Genomic DNA, 20627 nt, shown 5'->3' with positions numbered 1-20627 from the left:
TATTTCCACTTAAGCATTGGTTAATAGACATATAGATCTACCGATCTCAGACCCAGCTGTGGACTCTGCAGTGGTCCATGAATTGGCTCTAGCTGGGAGCCCCGGAGATCACTCTCTTACACAATCACTTTTGGATAAGAAATTCTTTCTAGATGCTCAGGATTCCCCAGGGAAGTTCCAGCACACCACTGGAGGGAAATAAATATACATTGAAGAGGGTAAGAGGAACAGTTTGACTTTCCTCTGTCACCCTCCCCCAAGGCAGAACAGGTCAATGCTGTGAGAGACCTTGGCTGTGACTTCGCTTATGAGGGAAAGCGAGAGTGTGTATGGAAGAACTCAGCTTCCCCAACCGTGCAGGACTCTGTCAAAGAGGCTCCTTTCTCTTTCACCTCATGCAGAAGAATTAATATTGTTAAAATGTCCACACTATCCAAAGCCATCTGTGTATTGAATGTAATCTTGTCAAAATTCCAATGCCATGTTACAGAGAAATAAAAAAAATAATCCTAAAATTCATATGGAGCCACAAAAGAGCCTGAATAGTCAAAGCAATCTTGAGAAAGAACAAAGCTAGAGTCATTACACCTTGATTTATTTATTTATACTTTATTTTGATTTTTAAACTATATAACAAAGCCATAGTAATCAAAATAGTATGGTACTGGCATAAAGACAGACCCATAGGCCCATAGAACAGGATTGAAAGATGAAAACAAACTCCTACAGATATGATCTAGCAATTCCACTTTGGGGCATATATCAAAGGAAAAGAAATCAGGATTCTGAATATAGCTGCATTCCCATATTCACTGCAGCATTATTCATAACAGCCAAGATATGGAAACAACTTAAGTGTCCATCAGTGGATGAATGGATAAAGAAGATATGATACACACACACACACAGAAATATTATCCAACCACGAGAAAGAAGAAAATCCTGCCATTTGAGACAACATGGCTGAGCCTGAGGGCATTCTGCTACATGAAATCAGTCTAACAGAGAAAGACAAATATCATGTATATGTGGAATCTAGAAAAGCTGAACTTAGAGAAATAGTAGGATGGTGGTTGCCAGCGGCTAGAGAGGCAGGGAAACAGGGAGATATTGGTCAAAAGGTAGAAACTTTCGGTTAGAAAATGAAGAAGTTCTGAGCATGCAATGTACAGCATGGTGATTATAACTAACAATACTGTGTTGTATACTTAAAAGTTACTGAGAGTTCATTGTTCTCACCACAAAAAAGACTCGGTAATTATGTGAGGTGATGAAGGTGTTAATTAATCCTCCTGTGGTCATCATTCTGCCAAGACGTGTGTGTCAGATCATCACACTGTAAACTAAATATATACATGGTAGATGTTAATTTTATCTTGATAAAGGTTGCAAAAAAAGAATGACAGTTATATCTGAAAGGGCATACTGAGCATAGAAAATTAGAATTAACTAAATGTATAGTGAGAAAAGGAATATGTAATCTCAGAGAAAAAAATAATCCACTTGGAAGGTAATAGGGGAAGAATTTGATAGCATGAGAGAAAGGTTAAGCATATTGCATTTGATTTGATAAGGCTTTTGACAGGGATCATCGTTCACTTGTCTGTTTGTATAAATTCATACTCAATTCATCAACCTTTTTTGCTTCCTATTCCCATTGGGTTTGGCTGGTGCGAGGCGGCACCTGCATTAGCACATGTAGCTAACTTTGACAAGAAACAGTCTTCCCATGGCAGGAACAAGTACAGTGAAGTTTATTTTGTGTTCGCTTCATGGTCCGGTGAAAATCAGTAGAACAGGTTTGCAAAATTTACTTCCTTTTATCTTGACATCTATTTCACCAGTCCTTTTTACCCCTCCCCTAGCTGCAGAAGCTCTAGGATTAGGAATAGTCCTGGTCTGTGTGGTCTTCACCAGCACCCTCACCGTTATCGCCAACAGGTGAATAAGAGCAACCAGCATTCACTGAGTGTTGCTATGTGTCAGTTGCCACAGGAAACAGGGCGGACAGTTTATCTCATTGATCCTTTACAAAGACTGATCATCATGAATCAATAGATTAGGAAACTGATGCTTGGCATCTCATAGTCAGGAAAGTGGAGCTAGAATTCAGACCCGTATCTATTCAAATCCTAAATTTTGTATTCTCTATCATTTCTTTATAGTACCTGATATGTCCTAAATATAGAGAAGAACATTAAAAAGAGAGAGAGAGTATCAATACAATTGACTTTCCACTTAGAATGAAATGGAGAAAGCACTGGAAGACAGTCTGTTCTTAGGGACTGAACCTCATGTCCTCCTGGTCCCTAAGCCCTGCAACCTGAGTTTGCCAACTATTTTTCTCTTGAACCCAGGAGTGAGACCCAGCCTTTCCTGGGTTTGCACAAAGCCCCACTCACAAAGAGCCATGCAGGTGTTTACTAGATTTTACTGAAATGATATGACGTGGTTGGGGAATAGGAGAATAGTTTGTATTATCAAAAAGCGAAGAACTTCAGATTGAACATCAGAAATCCCTTTCCCTAGACACCCCTCCCCCTGAGTCCTCAGACCTTGCACTAGGGGCTTTGTCCTAGCTTTGGACCACATGCTCTGCTGGTCTTTTTCACCTTCTGTCCTGGACTGCCCCCAAACTCCGCCTTATTCTTATTCTATCAAGTACAGCCATTTAGTCTTTTCTAGCTTCAAATTCGGCTTCAGGCTCACCTTTGTAAATACAGATTCCTGATGGTGCTCAATAGAACACAAAGGCTTTTGATATAACAGATTCCTTCTTTAAAAGGCACGTGGTAGAAACTTCCTGTCCCACCCTCTGTAGAACTACCACCCTGTTGAGACCCGGCTCATTCCTGCCAGGACCCAGCAGAACCTTCTCAGATGAATGCTAGTGGTACCTTCAGAGTCTTCTGGCAGCCTGAACCAGGCAGATTCCCTGGAGAGCAATTTCGGGCCTGGGTCTCTGCCCCCTCTTGCCTCGGGGTCAGGCTGGGGTTTCTGGAACCCAGACAATTCATTCCTTCGGACTGTTGGGCTCCTTAAAGGGCATTTGGCACCCTGTAAAAACTGTTTATGAAAGGAAACAGCAGGACTGCTTTCCCTTTAGTAGTCTAGCCCTGGGAAGTTTGACCGACTTGGGGAGGTCTGACGTGGAATGCTGTAGACTTTGAGATGGTGGTTGAGCCTGTTTGGCAAGGCAATAGCAAGGCTATAGAGGGAAGACATGACCAGCTGAGCTCTGAGGCCAAGTTCCTGGTGGTCAGGAAAGCCCAGGGAGAGCGCTATAAAAAATAATAACAGCAGTTAAGCCATTCAAGGGTCCAGTTTTGAGCCGAAATTCCAGATTTTGCTTTTTTGCCCCTTCCCTCTTGAGGTTTGGCTCACCGCTTTTTCCCCTCTCCTGAGATCCTGTTGACACATGAGTGTTATTAAGGCTTCTGGAGGGTGGGGTGAAGGGTGACCATGTCACAAAGGAAGACTAATTGGCTAGGACTCCCGCCTCCACTCCCTCCAGCTGGCCCGAATATCTTTGGATTTTCATTCTTCCTAAAGGATCTTGGCGTTGATGGCCTGTGTCTTTTTTCGAAATAATTAAAACCAAAGGAATTCAAATTAGGCCCTTTCTTGCTGTCAGTGCTGTTTTGCCCTACTTTGCAAGGTCTGGGAAGCAGGGCGCCTTCGGGACGTTTCAGCTCCCTACCTGGACCTGAGCTCGGCTAACTCCTCCTGCAGAGTATGTCTAAGCCGAGACGTCCCCTGAAGCAGGAATGGCAAATTCTGAGCACATGTGAGGCTCCTTCTCCTCGCACAGCTTGTGGCAGAAATTGCTAATGGAGCAAGGAATTAATTTTTCCCCTAGCTGAGCCTGGGTAGAATTGTGACCCTTCTTTTTTAAAAAACAATGAATTTAGTTTTTTGATTGGAGGTAACATTATTTAAGCATTATGTAAATTTCAAGTGGACAACATTATAATTCAATACATGTAAACTCTACTGGTGCTCACCGCCAGTTGTCTAGTTTCCCCTGTTTACCATACATTTGATGCCATTTACCCATTTCGCCCTTCCCCCACCCTTCCCCCTCTGGTAACTGCCTTTCTGTTTTCTGTATCTATATGTTTATTTTGTTTGTTTGTTACTATTTGGTTTTATATTTGCATGTAAATGAAATTCAATTTTTTTTCTTTTTTGACTTATTTCACTTAGCTCAATACCATAAAGATCCATCTATGTTGTCACAAATGGTAATATTCCATATTACTTTATTGCGGAGTAGTATTTCATGTGTATGTATACTACATCTTGTTGATTCATTCATCTGTTGATGGACACATAGGTTGCCTTTGTGTCTTGGCTATTCTAAATAATGCTGCTATGAACGTTAGGGTAGATATGTCTTTTTGCACCAGCGTTTTCATATTCTTTGGATAAATAGAAGAGAAATTTCTAGATTCATGATCCTTCTTAATACAACTCTTTCAGGAGCTACTACCAGTAATTGAGGTTGGTGTAGGGGATGGAATCCATTTAGCATCTTTGTTTTTACCCTAAATCTTCTCTGAGGCCCGAAAGGCATTGTCTTCTTGGTAGAGGCTTGACCAAAGGCCAGGTTAGTTGTATAAATTGTAGGTTTGCTTTAGAATCCAAAAGAAACTTGTTCGTTGGTCTTCAGACTTCTTGAACCTTTATTCTCCTCTCCCCCATTGACCTCTACACTCCTTCTTCTTCAAAATGCACTCTGGCTTCCCAGGGAAGGTTCTCTGCTTTCTAAGGTGTATGCTGTCAGTTATTAAAGGGCCCACTGAATTCAAATATGACTCCATCAGCCAGCTTTATACCACTTACGGTGAATCTTTTTAGGTTCTGCCTTCAGTTAAAATGAAAAATATGTTACCTGGAATAACTGAGCTGCCTGGAGTTTCTGGAGTGGTGAGTGGTAAAGAGCTGAGTATTTAAGACTCAGGGCACTGGAGCAGACAGAGCTGGACTCCCACTGCAGCTGGACCACTTGCCTGCTGGGTGACCTTTGAGAAATTGGCTCAACCTCTTTGAACATACATTTTATCCTCAGTAAAGTAGGAAGTCCTCATCTCATGTTTTATTTTGAGGACAAAATGAGTCCCTACCTGTAAGGTCCTTGGCACAGTTTGGCAAATTCTGGGCACTGTGTGGCCCCTTCTACCCCCAAATTTGTAGGAGACATTATTAAGTGGACCAAGGCATTTGATAAATTTGTGCTGATTTTATCCTTACTCTTTATCTGCCTGACAAAGAGATGACCTTAGTTGTCCAAAGTCACACAGCTGGTAAAGTCACACTGATTCTAGGTCTGCTGGGCCTCAAAGACTATGTTCTTAGCCACTTGGATGCCTCCTAGTTGACTTTAGACAAGCTACTCTGATCTTTGCATCCGAGAGAGAGAAAAGTTTTTTCACCCATTAAGTAGAGATAATATAATGTTTCCCATTTAATTGTTGTAAGAATTGGATTAGTACTTGTAGTATTGGGCTTGAGCTGTTGCAAATATATACTATCACATATTTACTATTATCATCATCTTCAATTACCATCATTATTACTGTTATTGGGTTGACCAAAAAGTTCATTCAGCTTTTTTCCATAAGATGGCTCTAGTAGCATTTAGTTGTCTTTAACTTCATTCAAAACAATTTGGTTAGACTGTTTTGTGACAGCTGTTATGTCAGTGTGCATTTAAAAAAAAACCTTATCAAAATTGGTGAATTTTTGTGTAGCCACATTAATAGTGAAGATGGAAGAAAATAGGCAACATTTTCAACATATTATGCTTTAAGGTTTCATGAAAGGTAAAAATGCAATTGAAACACACAGAAAACATTGGAGCAGTATATGGAGAAGGTGCTGTGACTGATCAATTATGTCAAAGGTGGTGCGAAGTTTCATGCTGGAGATTTCTCACGGTCGATGTGCCACAGTCAGGTAGAGCAGTTGAAGTTGATAGTGATCAAACTGAGAACAATGAATGTTACACCACATGGAGGGAAATTGCTGACATATTCAAAATATGCAAATCAATAACGTTATTGGTGAAAATGAAAAATATGTCTTTATTTTATGAAAAAAAACTATGACATTTTGGCCAACCCAGCGTGTTTTCTTTCTCTTTTTTTTTTTTTCAAAGCCACACCCTCTTGTCTAGCATCTAGCACTGTCATTGGCGCATTACGGGCATTTAGTATGTGTAAGTAGCTCTGTTGGGGCGACATATGGTATTATCACTCCAGTGAGGAAGGAGAAACAAATGACTGTTCAGGCTGAGAACTCTGGCTGACCTCTGGCATCCTCATAAACAATTCCAGGAAACCTATTTCTTGCTACCTTGGGAAAAGCCTGGAGGAGTCACTCAGCCAAGCAAGGATCAGAAGCTCCTTCTAGTCCCTGCCGGATCTTGGCTGTTTGTGGCCGTCCTGGAGAGGCTGGCTTTCTCACTGGTCAGCGAGATAAGAGCTGTTCTTCCTATGTCCACGAGGTTAGAGCTGTTAGGCTTCCTGTGTGTGGAAAGGGCAGATGTAGGGAATATCTCATGAACAGTGGTGTCCCTATCTTTAACACCCAGTGCTTGAAAGAGACCACGCTTGTCGAGGTTGTTGAGAGAGGTATGTTTTGTCCCCAAGAGCTTTAAGAAAAGCAGAATTCTCTGTGCTTTGGCCTAGGCTAGCCAAAGATTTATGATCCAGATGATTACACCTGCCCATCTGTGGGGGGGAGGGGGGCGGGACCGGAAATCACTGTGTTTCAGTCCATCTTCCTTAGATGCTTGTGATCATTTCCTTCTTCAAAACATATTAGTTCTGTGGATGGCAGCTTTGCATCTCGGTGGGCTAAAGGAAGACAGTGCCCCTTACTTCCAGTCCGTACATAGCCATTATTCCTCATGGTTCACCTATTCAAGAAAATAATTTAAAAACTTTGCATTTCAGAATAATTATACATTTACAGAAAATTTGCAAAAGTAGTTGTCATATACCTTTACCCCAAGGGAATTCCCACATACTTTCACCCAGCCTTCCCTACCATTTATACCATCATGGTATATTTGCCAAAACTGAGAAATTAATATTTGTACCTTGCTATTGACTAAGCTATAGCCTTCTTTTTGGATTTTAGCAGTTTTTCCACTAGTGTTTTTCTTAAAATTTCATAATCCTATCCAGGATTTCACATTTAAAAAAATTGTCCTGTTTCCTTAGTCTTCTCTTACCTGTGATAGTTTTTGAGTTTTTCTTTCTTTTTTTTTTTGCATGACACTCACAAATGTTTTACATGCAGAATGTTTCTCTGTTGGGTTTGTCTGAAACACCTATTTATTTCAATAATTTTTTTATTTTATAATAGTTTTAGATTTACAAGAACTGCAAACATAGCACAGAGAGGTCCGCATATCACACACCCACTTTTTCTTATTTTTCATAGCTTACATTGTTGTGGTATATTTGTCATAAATAATGAACTGATACTGATACATCATTATTGACTAAACTACAGTTTCTTCAGACTTCCTTAGTTTTTTATCTAACGTCTCTTTTTTAATTTTAAGATCCCATCCAGGATGCCAAAGTACATTTAGTTGCCATTCTCCTTAGGCTCCTCTGATCTGTGACAGTTTCTTGGATTTTCCTTATTTTTGATGACTTTCATAGTTTTGAGGCATACTGGTCAGGCATTTTGTAAACTCATCTTCAGCTGGGATTTGTTGAACATTTTCCTCATGATTAGACTGGGGTTATGGTTTTATGGGAGGGAGAGTGTGGAGGTAAAGTACCATTCTTATCACATTATATAAAAGGTACATACTGTTAACATATTTATGACTGTCGATGTTGACCTTGATATCTTGGCGGAGGTAGTGTTTGTCAGGTTTCTCCATTGTAAATTTACTCCCCTACTCCCTTTTCATACTGTATTCTTTGTAAGAAAGGCACTGTAGAGAGTACACATTTAAGGATCTGGGGAGTCATGTGTTAGCTTCACCTCCTTGAGGGCAGAGTATTTACATACATTATTTGAAATCCCTCTGCCTGTAAGCTCTGTCTTGTCTCTCCTATTTATTTGCTCAATTATTTATTTATGTCAGTATGGACTCAGAATTTATTTTGTACTTGAGTTATAATCTAATATTACACCACTTGCTTCGTTGCTTAAGTTGTTTCAGCTCTGGCCATTAGGAGCTCTGCATCCCTTTGGCCACTTGGCTCCTGCATCCCTTTGACACAGCTCCATGTTTTCATTAATTCATTAATTCATTCATTCATGCATGCATGCATGCATGCATTCATTCGCTTATTGGAGAACTGCTTACTTTTTGACTCTACAAGATGCTTCAGGCTCATCTTAACAGAATTTCTGCCTCAGTTCTAAAGCCTTATTTTCTTTTATTGGAAAATAGTATTAGAAACCAAAATCTGTGCGCTAGGTGTGTTCATTGCTACTGCAGTGTTGCCAGTGCCGGGCCCTCTCAGCGGACTGAGAAGGAATCCTATGTATGTACAGTGACCCATGTGTCTGCTATTTCTCTATGTAACTATCTGTAGCTGTGTTTAGTCAAACATGAATTCATACTAATGTCTCCAATTCTCTTCCAGCCTCCTTTCTGTGCTTCTTTATAAACTCTCTCTAACGGTAAGAAACCTAGATTGCATCATCTGCCATTCGTGTACTTAATTATAAATTCCACTATATATGTATGGAGTGTTTGGAGATTTGTAACCTATATTCCTGTAGAAAACAATTTGATCAACTAGAGTACAGTACTCTGTGCAGTTACTGCTTCCCTTAGTCTTACAGATGCCACTGCCTTTGTTACTTAGGTCAGCACTCCCCCGCCACCCCCTTCACGGAGCTATGTTTCATACATTTGCAGTTCAGGTAGAATTTTTTTTTTTGTGGGGGTCACCTTTTGCATCCCATCTGGGATTTCCCTGACTTCCTAAATGGTTTATGTTTAATTTGCACATGTCAAAACTCACTCTTGACACTGAACATTTCTATGGATTTTGACAAATACATAGTGTTGCCCATTTTTTCCTATTTGCTGCTATGGTTACTTTTTCAGAAGTTAAAAAAATTACTTTTATACACATAGAAGGTGTGTCAGAGGTGATATTTCACTTATTAATTACTGAAGGAAATTATACTGTATTAAAACCAGTTCAAATAGCATTTCAGAAGCCAGGTGTCCAATATTAGGTTAAAAGTGGTAAGTCAGATACAGAACTGGTTGTTGTCCAGCCTTGGCAGAAGTCATAAATTCTGAGATTACCTGCTCCATGGAGAGGAATTATTTCTATCTTAACCACACAAAAATGTACAAGTTAGCCTCTGCCCCGACAGGGCTGTAAAACCACTCAGATAATAGATTATCAAGAAGAGCACCGCCTGAGGAGAAATCCAGAAACTGCTTTTTAAGTTCTAGAGAATTTTTCTGATGCTAAGGTGGTGGAAAAATATAATTAAGGTAGCTGACAAAACTATGCAGTTAGAAATGGGCAAAAAGTTTTAAAGAGATAAATTCCAGAGAGAAATGTAAGAATAAAATGAATCCAGTCTAAAGTTCGACTCAAACATTTATACACCCAAAAGTTTTGCACACTCACTCAGGGAGATTGGCAGATTCAAGTATGAGCTTTCCAGCTCTCCAAGCAAAGTTGGAGCCAGGGGCCTCCTAAGATTTGTCATATTCACAGAAGGTTCTGAAACACACAGTCTGATTGTCTTGGGTTGGATTTTTCATTTGGACAGAAAGCTAAAGGAGCTTTTTATTAGATTGGCAGAAATGTCTGTAGTCCCAGAAGCTAAGAAACTTGTGGGCGAGAGAAGACCTCAGGTAAAGCCAAATCAGGCTACACTATCTCAGGTGCTTTTAGCCAGAACCCTTTGCAAATTAAACTGAGGCCTTGGGCCCAAACATGCTATATGCCAAACAGAGAAGAGATGTTGCCCACTATAATGAGCTAATTTTCTGTAAATATCTCTTGCAAAGGTGATAATATTATATGAATGTTGATAGAATATGAAATCCCCACCAACATACCTGTCACTAGGGCTGGACCTCCCAGTCTCCTGAAAGATACATGCTCAAGGGCCTGGGACTAAGAATTGCTGAGAGAGCCCTTTAGGCAAGGAACAGGGCTCAGAACAGAACGAAACAGGTGTGGGGTGGGGGAGATCAGAAGCCTGCTTTCAGCCTGATATTGCTTCTAGATTGTTTTGACATCAATCTGCCTATTGTATCTTTGCATACTAGGTAAAGGTGCTTTTGAAATGTCCAGCCTTTGTTCCTTTGTCTGCATTTAGACACTGGGACACTCTAAGTCTTCATCAGCAGCATTTGAAGTAATCGTGAAAGAAATCCCAGAGGGAAGGAAAGTATCAGAGGTCAAAAGTTGAGGTTACGTGTGTGCTTGGGTCTTCCCCAGATTTGTACTTCCCAAGAGCACATCACTGCTCTGGTTTGAGAAGGAAAACATTCTAATTGGTTCTTTTAAGGGAGATTCCCTTACTGTGTCTTTGTGTAGACCTGGAGTAGAGATCCTTTTTGCCTGAATCATCATCTTTTAGTCAAGTAGAAGCACTGTGGGATTTCTTCCCTGTACAGGATTAATGGAAAATGGCCTTTTTCTTTGAAAGGGTGTTGGAAACACAATCCCTTCACTGGTCTCAAATTCAGGCAGATCATTTCCAAGATAAGTATTTTTTTTTAATTGAACTGTTTTCATGTTCCCAGTGAGGTCACCAGTCTGCCCCCCCAGGAGGCCTCCCACACAGGGAGCATCGCACCGTCCCACTCAGCCCTGGAGATCCTATCTGGCTGCACTGGCGCATGGCCCGAGCCTGAGCCTTACTGAGAGCAGATATTAGCTCCTCCTTGTCCCACCCGCAAAGATGTGAATCTCAGCACTTTGAGTGACAGTTTTGTGGTTTGCAGATGGTGAGAACTGCTCAAAGAACCTCAGGGCAATCATTTTATCTGATGGTGCTAGTTAAATCTCAAATGTTGGGTTTAAGGCTGCAAAAACTTTGAGGAACTTTCCATTTTCATCCGTATTTACTATAAATTACTATACCAACTTCTGGAATAGTCTGAAGGCCAAGGTGACCATGACTTTCAAAGAAGAGAAAGTTCTAAGCATGACAAAAATCTACTGTTCCCATCTATACACAGATACTATTTTTTCATTATTTGTATCTCCACCACCACTACAAAAAATAACAACAACCCCCCCACCTATAACTGCCTAAAGACCTCTCCTTCATATTTTCTGGGATTTTACTCATAAAAATATTTCTGAGTTAAGAAATCTGCCTCATAACATTATAAATGATCCTCGAAACTGAGGCATATATGAGATATTAATCATTCATAGTTCAGTGTTATTTAATTATAGAAACTGTTTTTGTTCTCCTAACACCCTTATGGTCCACTCCTAAGGAAATGGAGACTTTATTGGAAAGGTGTGGGAAGTGGAGGGTGAGAAGGACTAAACTGGGAAACACTGGGCCATAACTAAGGATCCCTTCAGCCTTTAGACTTCCCCATTATCGAAAGAACCTTTCCTTAAAAACTTTATGTCCTGTGTTTAAACTAATGTTAAATATAAAATGTTGCTCTATTAACCTACAACTGAGGATAGTGACCTAATGCAAACAGTCAGGATCTCAAATTCAATTTAGCTGGTGACAAGAGAGCAGTTCCAAGTGGAAGACTTATTCTTCCACACCTGGCCCTCAGAGAGATTTCCAGCTGTTGGCCAGTGACCACAGTGGGTGAGTCAGGGAGGTGGAAGGGAAAGCAGTATCATGACTTCTGAGGTGCGCTCAGACAGTCGGCACACAGCACACTCTGCAGCTCCCTCAGCTCCATGATAAGGTCTGCCACCCTTCTCCCCTCCCCTCTTCGTAACAGTCTCCCTTGGATGACGTTGGGCCCACTGTAGCATATCCTCATCGATTCATTCCCAAGTATGAATAAGTTATGGTCTTTAAATTGCAAACAGCAGAAGCTGATGTATAGTACCTTTATTTAAAAAGAAAGGCATTGGAAGACCAACAGGAAACTGAACAACAAAGCCATGGTAGTTTGCAGATGTGACCACACATTTCCACTCTTGTATCCACTCCCTTCACCTTGTGACTTTGCAGCTCATCCCATCGAGGAGTAGATATTAGTTCCCACTCTCTTCAATCCAGGCTGGTCCTGTGACTTGCTTTGGCCAATAGCATACAGTGGAGATGATGATGTTGAAGCGTGAGCCCAGGTCTCAGCAAGCCCCGTGTGCTTCCATTCCCTCTCCTGGAACTCTGCCCAGGTGCATGTGAATAAGATCAGGCTAGATTGCTGGAAAATGAGACACTGTAGAGAACAGAGATGATCCCAGCTGAGGTGACCCTAAGACCCCAGCCTCCAGTTCACCAACAGCTGATCGCAGATACATATGCAAATCCTTCTAAGACCAGGAGAAATGCTCAGCTTGCCAAGCCCAAATTATTGACCTCCAGAATTTTGAGATAAAGAAAAGGATATGATTTTATGCTATTAAGTTTTGTCATTATTTGTTACACAGCTAAAGCTCACTGACACCAAAGCCTTGAGAAGGCTAAAATCCAGGAGCTAGGGCGCTTGTGGTCCCTTTAGAGGGCTCTCACCTGATGCTATAGCTCCAGTTGCCTTTTTGAACCTTTCACATTTCCAGGTAAAAGAATTTGATTGGTCCAACTTGAGTTATGTGCCCTCCCCTAGGATGGGGCTGGAATCATCTGGTTTAGCAGCATGGTCAAGACCAGAAGGTGCAGAAAAAGGGCAGTTCCTTAAAGAGGAGGTGGGCCAGCAGCTGCTCTTTCCAGGAGAGGGGAAGAGGAGGTCCTGGTTAGACAAAACACATGCCCACTATAAACGTTTATTCTGTGTTCTTACTTGCTCAAGGAGGAGTAAGATATTCACTTTCATCAAGGAAGTCTTGGTCCAAGGGAGGAGTCCCACAAGTGACAGTGTGGTCACTGCTGTCACATAGGGACTGCAGATGGCTTTGAGAGCCAGGGTGATGATGACACCTCACCCAGACTCCCTACTAAGGAAAGATGCTTGGAGGATACCAGTTTGGAACCAAGTTCCGTGAGACAAATAATGAGCTAGGCGAGGAGGCTGGAGTAGCAAGCAGTATGGAGGTGCCTGCACTTGGACTGGCCAGAGTGAACACCTAGAGTGAGGGCTTTAAACTGTCCCCATGGACCCAGTGTGTACCGTGCTATGTCTGGTGTGCCTCAGCTTCTTTAAAAAGAAGAAAAGAATTCCATTTATAGATTCCACCAGTTTTTACTCCCTCTGTTACAGTGAGCCTTGTATGTTTGCTAAGGACTGTGTATCTTCTCCTATATGCAGTGAGGAGCTACTGCAGGTATTTGAACAAGGGGCAGGGGTTGGGTGGTCATACTCAGGTGTGTGTATCCAAAAAAACATCGTTCTGGCAGCAAGTAGAAAGAAGAAGGATGGTAAGGGGTGAGAAAGGAGGCAGGGAGACCAATTAGGAGGCTATTGTTTCTAGACAAGAAATATTGGCTTCAACCAAAGGGAACAGAATGAGAAAACAGCAAAGATAGCATGGATCTTTTACGATATCCTTAAACAATGTGTGGAGACACCAGTTGCTTCTGTCTTTAAAACTACTGTTATATCCTCAAAGTTAGGTCATAATTTGGGAGAACCTTTGTGTCCGACAACAACAGATAGTTCTTTAAGTCAAATAAGACACACCTGTTTGGGAGAATTTGGTAATACACTTAAATCTGCATGATGCTGAGACACCAGCACCTCACTGCTCTTGTTTGGAAAAATAAACAGCTCTCCATGGACCCACTCAACTTGCCAGAGAGCCAAGCAGCTTCCACACCCACTTAGAGTCCTGGTGTGAGACGGAGGCCCGTCAAAGGCCAGCCCTGAACTAGAACCAGATGGGAGAAGATTCTTGCCAGAGTCCGTCATCCAGACCTCATGCTTCTCAGTGATCAGAGGTTGAATGTTCAGAGAAAGTGCATCTGATGCTTTAGTCACGTTGGATCAACTGAAATAACAAAGCAAGGCGGTGTCTGCCTTGCGAGGGATGAAAGGAGCAGCTGTGGAGGGAGCCACACCAGGCTTCTAGGGAGAGGAGGGAAGGGTGATACCCTCGCTCAAAAGGGTTTGGATAGAAAGCAAAGAAAAAAAATGGATTCGAGGTTTTCTTCTTTCATACGATGGATTAGGTATGGAGAATAGATGCATATTTTGGTAGGGTAAAGAAAAAAATGACAAGTTACAGTGGAGAAAAGCGCATTTTTTAAGCTAGAACTTTTAATAAAACCTTGATGTTCAACAAATATCAGTCATTCAATTAGTATGTTACATGTCTGTTATAAGCATAAAAAGTTGCAGTTGTATGTATGACTTTTATTCTGGCGGGGAAGCCCAGTCACAGGAAAATGCTGATATTCAAAAAAATAAAAGTAAAGATTAATAGCAAGCAGAACCTATTGGTGTTGGTCAAGGGGGGAGGTGTCTGAGGAAGGCAATTTGGCAACAAAAACTAACTTTAGACTTTTGTTTTAATCTCCAAATGAGAGCAGTGAGTCACCGAGCCTCACTGACGTGCCCGAAGGAAGAGTGCACATCGCAGAGTCTTGCACAGCCGGGTCTCCTCACCAGGCCACCTTGCCTACCCAGTGCAGGCTCAATGCATTATTTGTCTTTAGTGAGTCTTGTAATTATTATTATATTGTCAGTTGCACAATTTTATTGTGGGTTTGCAGGTATATGCATGTTTAAAGCATTGATTTATTAAATGACACATCTCAAATACATCACATGTGACATCATCCTGTTTTTCCATTTTTCCTTTCGTATTTTATTTTTTCACTAAATGAGGCAGCTCCGCAAATGCAGGTGAGCCTGTCCTCTCGAGACAGGGGTGAGCTCCAGATTGTGATGCCGGGCTCCGGCACCGTCTGAATAGTTGCCAAATAATAGCGATCACTCTTTAGTGAAGAACTATTTTGAGCCAGTTACTTTACCCGTACCCTTTAAAATGAAAAATTAAACTAAAGGTATTTGTAGCAGAGACTAGAGAAAAGTCAGGCGAGGAGGTAACTAAGTTCTTTAATATTGTGGGAAATGCCATCGTTGGAGACCCCTGTTAAAAGGCAGCCGGGTCGCCTCTCAGTCATGACGGCACCAGGTTGGATGAGGGCCCACACGGCTTTGCCTGGTCAGTGGGGCAGAGAGCCTGGGAGAAAGGTGAGGAAGATACTTTTTAGGGGAATGGAGTGGAGAGCGGCCTCTGCCTTCCTGGGTACTGGTCGCTGATACAGGAACGTACAGCCGGGGATCAAGGGCCTCCAGGCGCAGGAGTGGGGAGGACGGCTGGTTACTTTTCATGTCAAGCTGGTCGCCCTTTAGAAAGCACCCTCTGCCCTTTGACGGGCTCTTTCCCCTGTGCCAGGCTCATATCAAATGTTCAACCATTTGTAGCTATGACCATGTTTTCTTCACCTTTCTAAGCTCCATTTTTCTCTTTTCGAAAATAAGGTGAATAGGACTCGCCTCATAGGGTGGTTGCAGAGATGAAATGCAGCCAAGTATGTAAGATGCTTAGCACTGCATCTGGCTCATAACAAATGTGTGGTGCATATGAAGCGTTTATTAATATTACTGATGGCAAGTCACGTGCAGTTTTTCTGGGGAACACAACACGATCCCTTCCTACTCCAACAGCCACTTCTTGACTGGAATCTTTCCTTCTGAGACACTTCAGCCAGGCACGTCTTTTCCCTTTTTCTCTTCATCTTCCTGGCCCAGGCTGCTGCTGCTTTGGGGATTTGCTGCTCCTCTGCACTCTGGGAAAAGGGCCTCCGCCAGGAACTCCCATTTGTTCGAGGGCCACAGAAGGCTGCAGTCGTTTTTTTTTTTTTCTCCAGCTCTCGCAATCTAGTCTAGACACTCTGAGGAGGTGGAGGATATAATTACAGCTTGAAACACTTAGCAGGCACCAGCAACTCAGCTCCTCCTGCATGTGTGTGACTCAAGCCCCGAGAGGTCACCGAAATCTGATGATTCACTCACCCCGATAAGCTGGAAGTGAAACCCCAGAGGTCCAGGGTCCAGTTGCCTTGACCGCACGGCACCCTTTACTGGAAATCCATTCCTCCATTTGGTTCAGTTAACTCAGAGCAACACCCTCTGTGTACCACACTGCCCCAGCTATCAGGCCGCACTGGTTATTCTCTGCCGGCCGCTCTCCTTTGCCCTGCTCTGCGTCTGGGAGGCTGACCTTTACTGATGGCATCACTGGGCTCTTTGCCCTCTGGCCTCCAGTTGGAGCCCATCCATGGCAGGAGTGGCAGCATGGATATTACAGGCCAGAAGGGAAACAGGTCCCCGCCCCCGTAGCTGGTTGCCCTTTGGCTACAGTTTCTGTCTGCTGACCTCCCTTCCACCGCCACAGCTGGCTTCCGCTCTCCGCTCTCCGTAATCTGGTGATATCATTTTCTCCCCTTGTTCCTTCCAGGGTGGTAACAGCCTCCCTCTGCGGCCAGTCCCTGGCATGTTATTACCCCCTGCTTCCCCGCACCTCTGTGAACACTGCCTTCATCACACTCTTTCCAATGAAGCTGCTGGGTGTGCCATCTTCTGTTCCCTGGCTGGACCCTGCCTGACACCAACAGGATCCTGCCCCTGGGACGCTCACAGCCAGCTTGAGCCAGTCCCCCCGAACCTCAGTCTGTGCACACCATCCTCCCAGCTGCCGTCGCATCCGAGAACCAGCTCTCCTCTTATGTGCTAAGTGTTTCTGCTTCACTTGCCTCACTTTTTTGCCATGCGGTAGTCCCACTTAAAGCTGTCTTTCTTTGAGCTATCATTTATTTAAACTGAGACATAATTGGCATATAACATACAAAAGAGATTTTGTATCGCCATCTAAATAGAAAATGAATATATTTGTCCAAAATAGAAGACAAGGGTAAAACAAAAGAGCATCCTTAAACTCTAGCCCAGTATCACTGTGGTTAAGGGTACATTTGCCTGGACCGAAACCCTGCTTCTCCCACTTTCCTGCTGTGTGACTGTGAGTGAGTCACATAACCTCTCTGTGATTCAGTTTCTTCATCTGGGAGTCGTAATTTTTTCTTCATCTGGGAGCTACTTCATAGGGTTTTGAGGATTAACTGAATTAGTTGCTTAATCAGTAATATGTGTAGGAAATGTAGAGAAAGCCATTAGAACACTGCCAGGCACAGAGAAAGCACTCTTTGATTTTAAGCTGCCATTGTTTTGATGATGGTGATGATGAGGACGATCAAATAACCTGACTCAGGCCCTGAGCGGGAAGGCTGTTAGCAAGGGGTGAAGACACATGGGCCCCAGGCTGGGGCTTTCCCCCTGATGTAATCAAAGTTTGGAAAAAATTGAAAGTAATAACTTCCTCATGCTGTGGTTCACTGCTGTTTGTTTCTCTGAGTACCATCTAAAAATTATTGATGTATCACAGAAATTGGCCTTAGGTGCCAGCAGAGGAATAGCTCATACACTTTACAAAGCACAGACAGGGAAACAAATAACTATCGTGCTACAGCAAACAAACAGTAAACAAAATGTAGGAGGCAGGAGACCCGGAGAAATGAGTGACAACCCCAGAGGTGGAAAGTTGGAAGAAAGCTGTTGTCCAGGTTTGCCAGGGTCTGATCTGGGGCTGGAAAAGCAGCAGACAAAGGGGGTCTCTGGGGCAGAAGGCAGGTGGATAACTTAGCATGGTATGTTTAGAAAAGGACAACATTCACACAAACAGACAAAGCAACTTCCCCGCCAAGCAGGCGGCAATGGCTTAAGAAGAGCCATCCAGAAGAGCACTTGTCAAAGTGTGGTTCTCAGCCTGGCCACATCAACAGAACTTGGGAACTTGTCAAAAATGCAGATGATCAGGCTCCCTGACCTACTGAACTAGGCACTGTGAATGGGGGCCCTCCCAGCAGTCGGGTTTAACGAGCCCTCCAGGAGAATCTTGTGCCTGTTAGAATTCAGGAACCCCTGGCCTAGAGGAAGATGGGAGAGTATTAACAATAATAATGAGCGTAAGATTTTATGCACAATCACAAGAAGAGCCATTTGTTGAGCATTTCCTGTGGGCCAGACATTGTGCTGCCTGTTCTGTCTCCCGTAATTCTCACATCAGTCCTGACATGCTGTTATGCCCATTTTACAAATGAGCCAATTGAGGGCCGGGTTGATGTTTGATAAACATTAAGGCAATGGAGCCTAGAATGCTGAGGCCATAGGGTGGTGGACAGAAGGCCTGAGAGTGGATTTGAAATGATTGTCAGAGACCGGCTACAGCAGAGGTGTCCAGGGCACTTTCTCTGTGATGGCATCAATGTCCTGCATCTGCACAGTCTGACAGGATAGCCATTCACCACATGTAGTGAATTGACCAGTCACTACTCCTGTGACAAACCATGACAAAGTAACTGAAGTTTAAATTTTATTAATTTTAGTGAACTTAAATAAAAGTAGCCACGTGGGACTCGTGGCGACCATCTTAGTCAGTGCAGGTCTAAAGTCACGGTGATTAAATTCAAGGGCTGAACAAGACCTTACGTCTGTCCAACTCTCAAAGCCATGGGTGTGCCCACTCTTGCCCCTAACATAGAGCCTGTCCTGCCCGGTACCTGAAAAGAACTGTGATCTCTTCCTGGTCAAGTCCCTGGGAAATTACCTCTTGACCCAGGATGACTGTCTGAGAGCCCCATCCTTAGCTGATTGGGTTTGCCCAGCAGCTGGAGGGAAGGAGTAGAAAGGAGCCAAAACCAGCTGGTCTCCAAATGGTCCCCACGGTACAGAGGAGACCTGGCTGGTGGCTTTCCGATCGGGGACTGCCGCTGACTCTGTCTTTCCTGGGCCTTTACCTCTGCTGGCTCTTATTTACCCCTGTGGTGATACTAGACATTGGGCGGCCCACCCAGAGGCTACAGGACGTCCCCTGGAAGAGACGTTTTTTAAGTGAAATTCCAGAACTTGAGCACATTTTATTTTTTTATTTGCTTGATTCTCCATGGAGCTGATGGAACACTGAAAACTCCTGCTCCCAGGAATTCCTGGCCTCCTCAGTCCTGTAAACTGATTAAATCCACCCCTTGCCTTTGTTTTCACTACCCAATGACCTCATTATTCCAGGCAAGGAATTGGCAAACTTTTTCTGTAAGGAGCCAGGTAGTAAATATTTTCGCCTTTGTGAGCCATGTAAGGTCTCTGTCTCATATTCTTCTTTGTGTGAGTATTTTATTTGACAACTCTTTAAAAATGTAAAAACGATTCTTAACACTCAGGCAGAATAGGGCTCACCAGCCTCCGGTTGCTCTTTGTTCTCGGCTCTTGTCTTGTGAACAAATGTTTATCAAACATCAGTGGACACAAGGCTATTCTGGGTGAGCTGGTTGAAACCGCAGATTCCTGGGCTCCTCTGAGGTTATGATTTGGTGGGAGTTGAGCTTGGATGCAGTAGGAACAACAGGGTTTAACAAACATTCTGAGTGGCCATGCCAATGAAGATGACTGTGGTCCACCTTTTGAGAGATACTGTTAGAGGTGGAAGGGCACTTAGAGTTCATTCAGTGACCACCGCCATCAGGGAATTGTGGTCCAGGGAAGGGAAGGGATGTGCTGAGGGTTTCTGACTTAGGGCCACAAAGACAATGTCACTACCACAGGCAGAGCAAGGAGATGGGGAGAAACTGGACCTTCTGTGATTTAATTTAGCCACTGGCAGGCAGCTTCCTCTGAAGGCAGCCACACCATGGCACTTTCAACAAAATTCCTTTTCTTACTTCTAAGCCAGTTTGAGTCACATGGGTGATACAGACCACTCTTTCCACCAGCCTTGTCTGATCTACTTCTTTTGAGAGACCTGTTGTTTTTTAAAAGATTTAGTTATTTATTTTTAGAGAGAGGGGAAGGGAGGGAGAAAGGGAGGGAGAGAAACATCAATATGTGGTTGCCTCTCTCACACTTTCCTACTGGGGACCTGGCCCACAACCCAGGCATGTGCCCTGACTGGGAATTGAACCAACAACCCTTCGCTTTGCAGTCCAGCCCTCAATTCACTGAGCCATGCCAGCCAGGGCAAGAGGACTGTTTTTGAAGGACTACTCCCAAGGCATCATCCTCATGCTTAATCCTTTAAACGTCAAGGCCTTTGTAATCAACAGGGCAGGTCACACATACCTTCCTGCGCCTGAAGGCAGAGTATATAGACTTGAAAGTGGGCCAGGTCCAGAACTGAGAATTTTGGCTTCTGATCTTGCTTCTATCATCGTACAACTGTTTAAAATGGGCAAATCACTTAACTTTTCTGGGCTTAGTTTTTCCATCTGGTAAGTGAGGGGGGGTTGGAAAGAGCCATTGTTTGATCCCTTTTGTCCTAAATACTATTACCATTGCATTCTAATGATCAGCACTACTCTCCTTACTTTTCATTGCTCACTTCTTCCCTCCCTCCCTCCCTCCCTCCCTTCCTTCCATTTTTCCTTCCTTCTTTCCCTTCTTCCCTCTTTCCTTCCCTCCTTTCCTTTCT

At 43.2% G+C, this 20627-nt stretch overlaps 2 long non-coding RNA genes across 4 annotated transcripts in view; one reads left to right on the top strand and one right to left on the bottom strand.

The window, feature by feature from the left end:
* The window catches only part of LOC119049901 (uncharacterized), a 237696-nt gene that overhangs the window by 31427 nt on the left and 185642 nt on the right, over positions 1-20627 (top strand). The window lies entirely within an intron of this gene.
* On the bottom strand, positions 12040-12898 carry LOC128628535 (uncharacterized). Its single transcript, XR_008392955.1, has 2 exons — positions 12682-12898; positions 12040-12388 (listed from the first exon to the last, which is right to left on the bottom strand). It is a non-coding gene; the product is annotated as an uncharacterized LOC128628535 (long non-coding RNA).

Source organism: Artibeus jamaicensis, unplaced genomic scaffold (assembly GCF_021234435.1).
Source record: "Artibeus jamaicensis isolate MK-2021 breed Jamaican fruit bat unplaced genomic scaffold, CSHL_Jam_final contig_797, whole genome shotgun sequence".
Classification (NCBI taxonomy): Eukaryota; Metazoa; Chordata; class Mammalia; order Chiroptera; family Phyllostomidae; genus Artibeus; species Artibeus jamaicensis.
This window is presented reverse-complemented; position numbering and strand designations above follow the sequence as displayed.